Consider the following 8,260-nt stretch of genomic DNA (forward strand, 5'->3'; position numbering starts at 1 on the left):
CCAAACTGGAGCTTTCTAGTAAGGCACATCAACTCTATGTTGGTAGACTAAAAAATGAAGCATCCAACCAAAAGAACACTGTCCCTACTGTGAAACATGGAGGAGGCTCAGTTCTGTTTTGGGGCTGCTTTGCTGCATCTGCCACAGGGGGTCTGGAAGTTGTGAAGGTCAAATGAAATCTCCAGATTATCAAGGCATTCTGGGTAGAAATGTGCTGCCTGGTGTCAGAAAGCTTGGTCTCAGTCTCAGGTCATGGGTCTTCCAACAGGACATCGATCCAAAACACACAGCCAAAAAACCCCCAAGAATGGCTCAGAGAAAAGCGTTGGACTGTTCTGAAGTGGATTCTATGAGCTCAGATCTGAATCCCATTGAACATCTGTGGAAGGAGCTGAAACCTGCCATTTGGAGAAGACACCCGTCAAACCTGAGACAACTGGAGTAGTTTGCTCATGAGGAGTGGAACAAAATACCTGTGGACAGGTGCAGAAGGCTCATTGACAAATACAGAAACCGTTTCATTGCAGTGATTGCCTCAAAAGGTTGTGGGTGCCATCATTTTTGTCCAGCCCTAATTCATTAGTTTTCTTTTTTTTAAATAATTCTGTTAATCAACAACTCAAAAGTAATGGCTGATTTGGATTATTTAATTTTCAATAAATTTTAATTTATTGTTACTTTTGAACGTTTCAAGTAATTTCAGCGAGCATTGTGGACCTTCGTTCTTTAACTAAGGATACCAACAATTTTGTCAACCACTGTGTGTTGTTAAAAAATGATACGTCTGTATAAGGAATTTTTGAAAACTCTGCAAGGTAATAAAAGACGAAATATTTGGTGATATTTTTTTAATCACAATATCAGTGAACTTGAATAGATGTCAAAAACATTCAACAGTGCTACCCAGTAGCTAGTTTATTATTTATTCTTAATTCTTGCACTTTCTGATACAGTGTTTTTCCTTGGTTTCCATCATTTTCTAGTGGGTTCACGTTTGCAGACAGTTCTTGCAAGTCTTGATCAGTAAGTGGTGTGAAGAGGTAATCTGAGCTTTGTCATGATTCTGGGCTTCTCTCAGTTACCGAAGCAGAAGTTGCAGAATTCGGCATTGGAAAACAAGTGTTTTGGGTGAAAAGATGAACAGGGGTTTTGTTTCCCTCAGAGGAGATGGAATGACTGTTGAATGCTGCCTGAAATTCCTCAAGAGTGCAGTTGGTTCTGGGAATGTATACATAATGGAGGCAAAATAAATCAGTCCGGTTGTCTACATCCAGCATGTTCAGGGATTCTAGCTCATAGAAAATGGGCGCATACACGTTTCGGCAGTTACAGTTCAAATCACGATTAAATCGCTCAACACGTTGATTATGAACAGAGCTCCCTGTCAACACAGAACTTACTCCTTTGTGCACTCTCATGTCCTCCCAAATCAAAACATTTTCCCCTCCATGATCAGTTCTTATGTGCATAGGCCATCCAAACTTGTTCACACCTTTCCTAAATAGATCCAGGACAGTTGAAGCACGATTGTTGTTAGAACAATGCAGAAAAGTCAAAAATCTGCTGTACCCATCAATTGCGGTATGAATGACTAATTTCCATCTTATGAGCTTATGGTTGCCGTCAATGTGCCATATATAGTTTGGAAAGGGGACAGAGTATGTTCTTCTTTGCACTGCTGATGTTCTCCTAGACTGTGCTCCAGCAAAATCAACCCTTTGCACTGAGTCTCTGAGACGATGTCTTTGAACTATGATGTTCCTGGCACGCAAATGTCCATTGAGCATAACCTCTCCAACATGAGGGTGATTTGATTTTATTGCACGAATTACTTCATCCAGTTCCTGATCGGAAATGTCACTGAATTTTTGGTGTTTTATGCCATACTCTCTCATAAGCTTGTACAACGTTGGTCTTGATATTTCCAAGATTGATGCCGTTTCTGAGAGTGTTGTCCCCAAGAATATTAATCTTTCAATGTCCTCTTTGGAAATTAGGGTTGTTCCAACCTAACACCATAGGTGAAAAAAGGGACAAAAACAGACAAATTGAATTACTTCTACATATAACAAAATATAATCTATTCAGCGAACAAATAAAAAAACATCTTAAAAGGTACACTTTCACAACAAAGTTGATGGTAATTCTACTCATTAAAAGTAAATAAGTCATTCAGTTCTTACCAATCTCTGGGATGTGCCAGCCCCTGCAGATGTGGCTGAACTTGTGGATGCTATGGGTGGCGGCAGAGTGTTGACCTGAGGTGGGCGGTGGTAGAAGAACAATCATATGGATGTTTTGTTACATTTTAAAAATCAGTTAAACACTAAACTATAAAAATAAAAAACAACAGTTGTAAAAAATGTAATCACTGTACTCAATGGAAGAAAACAACTGATGATGTTCTTACCGGTCTGTGTGAAGCGGCAGAACTTGTGGATGGTGATGATGTGTTAACCTGTAGAGTAGGAGCATGTAACAGAGAAAGTTTACATTGAAAATAAGTGATTGTAGCAGATTTTAGCAAATAAGAAAGATCTGTAATGAGAAAGAAGACAAGCAATAAATAAAAAGACCCCCCCCCCCCCCCCGCCAATGTTCTTTTTTTCATTTAGAGTTGCAGTGATGTAAAGTGGCATAAAAATACCACAGACATGCATAGCAGGCCTACTCAGAGATATCTTTCATCATTATGTGTCAAGGAAATTACAAAATAGCATTATATTATTACACTGTAATGTCAAAAGATGCCTTGATAACGTTAGCCATTTGTTAGCTAAAAAAAAATTAAGACTAGCTTGGAAAGACTAGCTGTTTAGCTAGCTAAAAATCCGTTTCCACATAATAGTATTATAGAACTATTTTATCTTATTTTATTTAACTTTTCCACTTACCAGATTTGCAGCAGCAGGTGTAGGTGCCAGGACACCTTGCAATGCAGCTCGCACTCCTGAAACAACGGCCCTTTCAATATCCTCAGGTCTCAAAGAGTTTGCCATGATTAAGGTTCAACTTTCGTCTGAACAAGGACCGCTCTATTCGGTGAGGGGCGTGGCCTCATTAGCATATTTCCCAAACATTTACAGTCAACATTTATATTTAACATTTAGGCGGAACATTTAGATTTACATTTACATTTAACATTTACATTTATATTTAACATTTAGGCGGAACATTTAGATTTACATTTACATTTAACATTTACATTTATATTTAACATTTACATTTATATTTAACATTTAGGCGGAACATTTAGATTTACATTTACATTTAACATTTACATTTATATTTAACATTTACATTTAACATTTACATTTAACATTTACATTTAACATTTATATTTAGATACAAAATTTGTATTTAACATTTACATTTAGAGTTAACATTTACATTTAATATTTAGATTAAGACTTAGATTTAGATTTACCATTTAGATTTAACATTTAGATATACATTTAAATTTAGCATTTAACATTTAGATTTTCATTTGCATTTAATATTTAGGTTTACATTTAATAATCACATTTAACATTTATTTTTAACATTTACATTTATATTTATATTTATATTTAACATTTACATTTAACATTTAGGTTTACATTTAGATATAACATATACACTTAGCATTTATATTTACGTTTGGGATTTAGGTATGTGTTTCGATTTAACATTTACATTTATTATTTACATATACATTAATATTTATTATTAATATTTAGATTTAATTTTAACCTCTAAAAGTACATATCCTCATGTCACAGATTGTTTTTTTATTGGTGATAAATATAGACAAAATGTGATATAAATGCAGCATAAATGGAAAGAAATGTCTAAATGTGGTAAAAGTGACACAAAATTTTCATGAGGTTAATTTTTACATTCGGCGCTCCATAACCCCTTCTGTAATTCAGACTAAACTTTATTTGTATTAATTATATGTGTAACAATTTTGTCGGATCGATTACAAACAATCTAACGTGACGTCTCTGTAAATACGATGAGCTGCAGAACATTTTGTGGTAAAAAAGATTTTCCCTAAAGTGACACAAACTTCCAGCTGCATCTTATTTTTAAACTCGGAGACCCGGCGGGTCAGAGGCCACGCCCCCTCTGCGAGGTCCGCAGACTAAAGAAGGAGCCTGATGGTATGTGATGGAAAGGCTTTAAATGGAAAGGTCAGAAGGTCTCCTTCAGTTCCCCCTCTCTAAAACTCAGAACTTCTCCATTTTTCTTTCATTGAATCTTTTCTAATTTTTCATTTATTTGATACAGAAAATGTCTGTTATTGCTGAGGAACTTTACTGATGAATGAAACATTTAGGAGAATTCAAAGAACCTCATAAATGCTGAAATCATTACTGATTCCTCAGATGACAGTCCATGACAATAAATCAAGAAGTTCAAATATGTATTTTACCTCCATGGAGGACGACTGTAAACGTGTGATCTGAAAAAACAAAGAACTTTTGGCGTTTATGGAGGTGATGGTTTTATTTTCACCACAGAAAACAGGAAGTCATCAACCTGTAACCATGTAACACCACACTGGACTCATTTAAAAGCTTATCTCAGGTTATCAAAGCTCATTTGAACTCTTTCATGTCACGTTTTGCTAATTAGCAACCGTTTAATCCAGGACTTCACTTCATTTAGCATCACCGGAGCAGAAAAAAACTCCCAGATATATATCTGTAAGTGGAAATAAATCTGAAGATTGACATTTGTGGGAAGTTCGGAGCGTTTTATCATCTGCAGGTGGTTGACCATCGTTAAAGCTGAAGGAGCTTTTTTACTGATTGGACTCCTAAAGGTGAAGTCAGAGATTATCGATCCCCTTTTGTCTGGAATAATTACATGATAATGTTGTCCTGTTTTTACTGAAATCTGCAAACATTAGAAGTTTATAAAATTTAGAGAGATAGAAGTTTAATTAAAGTTTGGAAGAAAGGATGGAAGCGATTGGAATATTTTGATGTTCTAGGTATGTGGTCAAAACTGCCAGCATCAGCATCTGCATCCGCATCTGCATCCGCATCCGCATCATCCAGAAGCATCCGCATCCGCATCCGCATCCGCATCCCCATCAGCATCAGCATCTGCATCCGCATCTGCATCCGCATCATCCTGAAGCAGAAACTATTCTCTGATGAACCAACATCTCCAGTGTTTCTGCCTCTTCTTCTCTTTCTTTCTGCCTTATTGCTTCTCTCTTTCCTCCAGTTTGTCTTCAGCTGGTCGGTTTCAGTTTTTTACTTTCCTACAGTTCCCTTTGACCCCCCCTCCTCTCCCCCGCACGCCATCTGAACTAGAAACAATCTTTGTGACAGATTTTCCAAACAGCCAAACATCTTTTTGACATCTATTTATTGAATATTTGGACACAGGAACACAGAAGCTCTTAAATACTTTAACTCATCATAACAGCAGGAATATTGTTAGAAGAAAGAAAGAAAGAAAGAAGTACAGCAATAGTATTTTTACCGTAGTAAACTTATATTTAGAATAAATTTGATCTTATTTTGTCATAAAATCTCAGAAATATTTCAGATACGACGATCTTCAACAAATGAAAGAAAAATCCTCCAGAAGATAAACGAAGAGAACGAGCGCCGACATGTGGACGTTAGAGGGAACCACACCCAACTTCGCCCAGCGACAGGGTGGAGGGGTTCTGGTGGAGGGGTTCTGATGGAGGGGTTCTGGTGGAGATGTTCTGGTGTTCCAGAGCAGATTCAGCTCTTTCTCCAGTCAGAGAAGTTCTCCCTCTGCAGGAGGTTTTACACCAAACGCTGGGATTCAAAGGGACTGATGGAGGTTGAGGTTGTCTCTGCTCTGAAGGGGTTAAAGGTCTTCTCAGAGACGAAGGGCTGCTGTATAGAACCACAGTCATGGATGAAGGGGGTGGAACATGCCCACATTCCCAACCGCAGAACCTTTCAGTGAAATGATCTGAGGAGGAGACGCGGTAGAAGACCTGCTGATGTTTCTGCTCCATGATGTCATGAAAAACGTCATCGCATCCGTTTAGGAATAGAAAAGTAGGAAGCAGCGGATGAATTCTGAATGAATGGGGTTCCAGTGGTTCTGCTGAAGCAACCATGCATAGCAGCAAAGTCTCAGGAACCTTTCAGGTGCTGTGAGGCAGAAAGGCACGTCCATGAAGCGGAAACGCAGGAAACCAAACCCTCAGAACTGCCAAACGTCACCTGCCGTCGGACACGTCTGAGTCTCCTATAGACCAATTTGATGATCAGATCACTGGAAAGTGACTCATCGGCTCGAAGAGGATGACAAAATATTATGGGATGTCTACATTCCTGCTTCCTCCATCATCTGGTTTAGTTTCTCAGGAGAACCAAAGTGACTCCGAATGACCATGCCGTTCCAACAGCTGCTCATTTGGGGGCGCTATTGTCTAGAAGGAGCTCTGACCGGAGCAGAGAAACATCCAGGAGAAGACAGCGGCCGTCCCGCGCCTCCTCTGACTATCATCTGTGCAGTGGCTCCTGCTGCTCCTCTCTGCTCCTCCTCCACCCAGCAGCCTCCAAACTTCCTCCTGATTCCTCAGATTCACCCTCAGCCTTTTCCCCCCTTCTTCTTCACATTTGGTAAAAGTTGTTCTCACTAAAATGTGTCAAAATCTGAGAACTTTACGGTCAAAAGAGGAAATTAAATTCTGTTTTTTTTTCCTCCAGCAGGAAACTCGACAAAATGAAAATGAAATAAATAAATAAACTGAATTTGACAAAAAACAAAAACATAGTCATAGAATATGAAAACTGTTTCACTTCATTTAAAGCATAAACTGAACAGAAGATTTCCCAAATTTTATTTTTATCTGGTATTTCTTTCTTTTTTTTAAATCAAGCTGCACTATTTTTCTTATTTATTTTTCTTAACTGTCGTCTCTGCTAGCTAATGCCTTAACGCTAACGCCACTTTAGTGTCACGTCAGACTCAAACATCTACGACTTTCAGTTTTTTCTCTTTTTGCATTTGGTTCTGAATTTTTGTGCTTAAAGAAAAACCCAGATTTTTTACTAAATAGTTTCCTTTTTTATTTGCTCTTCTTCTCTCCCTTTCGGATAATTCTTGCTTCTTTTTTTAATCTTATATTTTTTTTCCTTTAAAATGTCAGACTTTATAATTCTTCAGGATCATTTTTAAAGACGTTCCAGTCAATTTAGCTTTTTTTTCCTTCATAAAAGCCAGAATCTATTTCATTTGACGTTTCTGGGATGTTCATCTTTGCTGAAGTGAAGCAGAACCTTCTGGATCTGCAGCGCCGCAGCTTCACTCGTGTTTCCTTTCTTTCAGAGTTGGACTTTAAAGCAGGAAGTGTCCCTAAACTTTGGGTTCATGGATTTATTTCTTCATTGCTTTAACCTGGGGTTTGAGTCTGATTCAGGCGGACCGCTGTACGCCTGGTTCGCGGTTTTCTTCAGTTTTGATCATTTTCGGGAGAAATCCTCTGTTCAGAAACAGCCTTTTACTGAAGGAACAGATACAAAAACCTCTTCAGAGGTTTGCAGAAGTGGAATGGCTTGATTTTGATTGATTACTTCAAGGGAGAATTTGAAAAAAAAACAACCAAAAATCTGTTTTCTTCTTGATTCCAGCTAAAATTCAAATGAACGAATGCGACCGATGTGTGAAACATAAATGTTTATTTGTGGAGGCGTGTCGGCGATGGCTCATTCTGTGCTGTTAAGTTAAATAAAGTTACATTATTTGATATGAAATCGTTTGCAACTGAGATTTCTGCAAAAATAATCTGTATTTGGTTTAAACTATTAGCTGATCTGCTTTAAAGTATTTAATAGTATTTCTTTATCATCAAAGTATTTCCATTTGTCATAAACAATCCTTCATATTTCTTTCTTTTTTCTCAATGCGTTAGCACAGGGGTCACCAACCCTGTGCCCGCGGGCGCCAGTGCGCCCGCGAGCACCCCTTGTGGCGCCCGCAGGGAATGCACCCAAAAAAAAAATCTTTTTTTTTTTTTATTGAAGCAAATATTCAACAAACAACCACGGCATGTCTGTCAATGACAACAATATCAATTCTGAGATAAAGGTAGACAAAGAAAACCCAAATATGTAAACAAATATAACTTAAAAAAATAATCACTAAAAGTAAGGGTCTATTACACAAGTTTAAAAGGATCAAATAAATTACACAATTTCTGGACATTCTTATGATTCATGTAATGTAAAGATTTTGAGAATAGGTTGAGGTGGTTGAGTAATCCATTAATGTG

The 8,260-nt window shown here is 37.6% G+C and overlaps 1 long non-coding RNA gene across 1 annotated transcript; it reads right to left on the reverse strand.

The window, feature by feature from the left end:
• Positions 1 to 1,228: 1,228 nt before the first annotated feature.
• On the reverse strand, positions 1,229 to 3,105 carry LOC111946834 (uncharacterized). Its single transcript, XR_013653237.1, has 4 exons — positions 2,895 to 3,105; positions 2,411 to 2,458; positions 2,184 to 2,258; positions 1,229 to 2,009 (listed from the first exon to the last, which is right to left on the reverse strand). It is a non-coding gene; the product is annotated as an uncharacterized LOC111946834 (long non-coding RNA).
• Positions 3,106 to 8,260: the final 5,155 nt, after the last annotated feature.

The sequence above is a fragment of the Oryzias latipes genome, chromosome 22 (genome assembly GCF_053564925.1).
Source record: "Oryzias latipes strain Hd-rR chromosome 22, Olatipes_Hd-rR_3.1".
Classification (NCBI taxonomy): domain Eukaryota; kingdom Metazoa; phylum Chordata; class Actinopteri; order Beloniformes; family Adrianichthyidae; genus Oryzias; species Oryzias latipes.